Source organism: Miniopterus schreibersii, assembly GCF_964146895.1.
Source record: "Miniopterus schreibersii genome assembly, chromosome: 3".
NCBI classification, from domain to species: Eukaryota; Metazoa; Chordata; class Mammalia; order Chiroptera; family Miniopteridae; genus Miniopterus; species Miniopterus schreibersii.
In genome coordinates this window covers 40095275-40098928 of record NC_138103.1, presented here as the reverse complement: position 1 = coordinate 40098928, position 3654 = coordinate 40095275, and the positions used below count along the sequence as shown (strand labels likewise).

The 3654-nt window shown below is 45.2% G+C and overlaps 1 pseudogene across 1 annotated transcript; it reads right to left on the bottom strand.

Moving 5' to 3' along the window:
• Nucleotides 1-2360: 2360 nt before the first annotated feature.
• Nucleotides 2361-2852, bottom strand: LOC308554817 (ADP-ribosylation factor 1 pseudogene; annotated as a pseudogene). Its single transcript has one exon. The product of its transcript is annotated as an ADP-ribosylation factor 1 pseudogene (transcript).
• Between the last annotated feature and the right edge of the window lie 802 nt (nt 2853-3654).

The window sequence follows — 3654 nt, the reverse complement described above, 5'->3', positions numbered from 1 at the left end:
GAGAATGACTCAGCACAGGGATCCTAACAGCTGTCCCTTCAGCTCCTCCTCAGAGCCACAAACCCCAGACTCTCCTCATGCAACTCTTATTTACTCTGCCCTCCTTCTGCCAGAACCCAGGGTGAGTGGCTGTGAACAAATTCTTGTGTGTTGTCCCTTTAAGAGGGTGCCTGTGTCTTTAGTGGACTCCTGCCTCTGCCTGGTGGTCAGAACCCCTGCTGATTTTCACAGCCAGGTGTTATGTGGGCACCTCTTCCTGGCTCTGCAGTTCTGAGCTCAGAACCAGGCTTGGGGTTGAGACCCCCACATTTCTCAGGGGGACCACCCCATGGCTGAGATATTCCACTGGAACCTCGGCTGCTGCTGGTGGGAGTGGGGTCAGCCTTTTCACATCTCTGCTCTCCCTACTAGTCTTGATTTGTCTTCTTCTGTAAATCTTTGGTTATAAGACTTCTCTTCAGCTAGTCTTCAGTTGGCTATTCAGAATGATTGTTTTATAATTTAGTTGTGATTTCAGTTTGGTCCTGGGAGGAGGCGAGTGCAGCTTCCACCTATTCTGTCGCCGTCTTGGATCTCCAATAAATATACTTTTGATTAAATGAACAAAAGATAAATAAAATGTACACAACCCAAAAAAGTATGTTAAAAAATATCTGCCACTAGCTCTCTTTGTGGTGTCTATTCCTATGTCCATGCTCTATCGCATTTGGTGTTTAGCTTTCTAAAGTACTTTCTATATCCCAAGATGACCATGTTCTTTACTATTTCATGTTTTACACACAGCAAAATGTCTTGGAATGTCTATTCCCGTCATCTTGACTTTTACCTTTATTTCAATGTTCAGCTCAAATATCATCTCTTCTGGAAAGAATTCCCTCAGCCTTCTAAGCAGTTGGTCACACTGTACTCTGAAAACTTCTGTTACCATACCTGATTATTTAGGATGATACTGCTTTTTAATTGTTTGGATGGCTTCCCTCACTCCTCACTAGAGTGTGAGGATTGAAGGTGGGGCATGAGTCTTCCTCATGTACTTACTCTGTACATTAACTGACATGTATCAGGGGATCAATAAATGAGTTGAAAAAAGTGAGGAAGTAATGTCAAAGTACTCTCCTATTATTACTATTTTTAATAGTTAAGAGCTTTTATTCTAATAGGTGTAATTACAGTGCTTGTTTGTCTAAATGAAAACTGAAAACAAGTATACAAAACAGGTGATTACTAACCATGTACTGAAAGCAGTAAGAGTTGCCACGACACCAGATAAACCAGTTCTGAAGTTTTCCCCAGGGTAAAGTTTAACAGCTCCAGCTTCTTCAGTGTTTATCAAAATACAAAAGAAAAATGTAGAGATTGTTTTGATGTCAAATCTGACCCTTGCAGGCTGAGGGAATGAAAGCACATGTGGATGGGGCTCTGAGGAGCTAGGCTCTAAGATGACCAGCCACAGGATGGTACTCCTGCTGGTGAGACCCAGACAACCTGGAGCAAGTGGGTGTGCATGGGGACCATGGGAGGCTCCCACCCTGTGCACAGTGGTCCCCTCCAAAGCACCTAAGATGACCCAAGGGAAGATGGGTCCCTCCAAGGGGTCCATGAGTGATGACCACAACCCAAAGCCCATCCCCTGGGCAGTGGTTTAAGCACATGTACAAGCACAAACACTATGGGATGTGGCTGACCCAGCAAGATAGGGCCAATCAGGGACCATAAGTGACCATGCAGAATGTATTGTGGCTGGTTCTGCCCACCACATGCTCCAGATGGGAGACAGACCACAGGTAGACTGGACTCAAGTCATTACTGTAGAACCTACACTAGGCACTCCCTTATCTGTGTTCAAGTGTCTCCTTATTTTTGTAATTTTTTAAAAAAATGCACCAAGTTTGGGTTAAAAACCAACCACCAAAACCAAATCCTTTATATCTCAACAGATCTAAAGCCTAGAGGAGCACTGGGCTGTTCTGACAGCGACTCCTAGAGGCCCCGGGTGCCTAAAATCCCTTCTCAGTATAAAGAGTGGGTTGATTCTCTTCTTACAATAATAATAATAATAATAATAATAATAATAATAATAATAATAATAAAAAGCTAAGTAATATTGCATAGGAGTACCAGAAACTGCCTCATTGGAAAACAGAAACTACATTAAATAAAAACCCAGCTGCAGGCTGGTTGTGCACACATTCAGCATGATGAAGCATACCGGGGCTGACCATGGAGACAGCTTCAGGCACTCCCGCCGCAGGGGCACATCTGCCACACGAGAGGAAAGTGAGGGTGAAGGAAGGAGTCAGGGGAAAAGCAGTGTGGCTCACGTCTGGTTCTGGAGCTGATTGGACAGCCAATCTAGTCCCTCACAGAGCGCTTGCCCACTGGTGGCACAGGTGGCCCGAATGTGCCAGTTCCTGGGGTGCAGAGTGCAGGCCCATCTTGTCCGTGACTTTGGCCATGTTCGTGACCTTGAGGAGGTGCTGCTTGTTCACTAACATGGGCAGGACAGCATCCCTGAGCTCGCCCTCCGCCAGCATCAGCATGAGCTCCTCATGGGCCTTGTTCTCGCTCTCTCGGTTGCTGCTGTCAACCACAAAGATGAGACCCTGAGTGTTCTGGAAGTAGTGGCGCCACAGAGGCCAGAGCTTGGCCTGGCCGCCCATGTCCCACACGGTGAGGCTGATGTTCTTACACTCCACGGTCTCCACGTTGAAACCTGTGGTGGGCATGGTGGTCACGATCTCACCCAGCTTCAGTTTGAGCAGGATGGTGCTTCCCCGCAGGCCCACCACGAGAATGCACGTTTCTGTTTTGCCCCAACGGCCCTTGAAGAGTGTGGTGAAGATATTCCCCATGCTCTAGACCCAAGAGAGACACGGGCCAGAGAAGCCCTCCCGGCCGTGGTGCTGCTGCTGCTCTTGCTCCTCTCCTGCTATTCAGAGAACCGAAAGGCTTTCTTTGCCATGAATTAGGAGGAATGTGAATATAAAAACATAAAGACCTGCCAAAAGCATCCACAGGCTAAGTATCTATAAAGGTACCCCGATTCAATTTACCATTATCAAAGCATTGTTGAAGGACAATTGTAAGTATGTATATCTCTCCGAGAGACATCACGGTAGGTCCCCATTTGCCATCCCTAATGTGAAAGAAAGTTGCTAAGCCAGAAAGTCAAGCATTGATGTTGTATTATCAAAGAGTGATTTTTCCATTAGCTTTTCAGTACCCATCAGCAGGACATTTTGCAAAAGCATATGGATATTGGCAACCAGTAATGTATCCGATGCACGCCATTAGAGATGCTCAGGCGGCCTACTCGTACCATTAGAGATCCCGATGGCCAGAGATGAAAGCTCTGCTTATACAAAATGTGCTGACATTTTGTGATAGGAATAACTTGTACGACATCGTGAGGCTTTTCTGATTTTATTAACATCTAAAAAATATAACTTCCCAGTAAGCATGTTGTAGGGAAGACAAAGTGAATCCGAACTGGTTAGGAACCTGAGATTGTATAATCTTTTTTTTTGCAATGTAGGGAAACTTCCTTAAACTGCCCTTTATAAATACCTGCAATTTTATTTTCCTCATCATAATCTCTTCTTCATAATATACTGGTTGCTACTATGTCTAGATGGTTTTTAAAGCTCTTTGTAT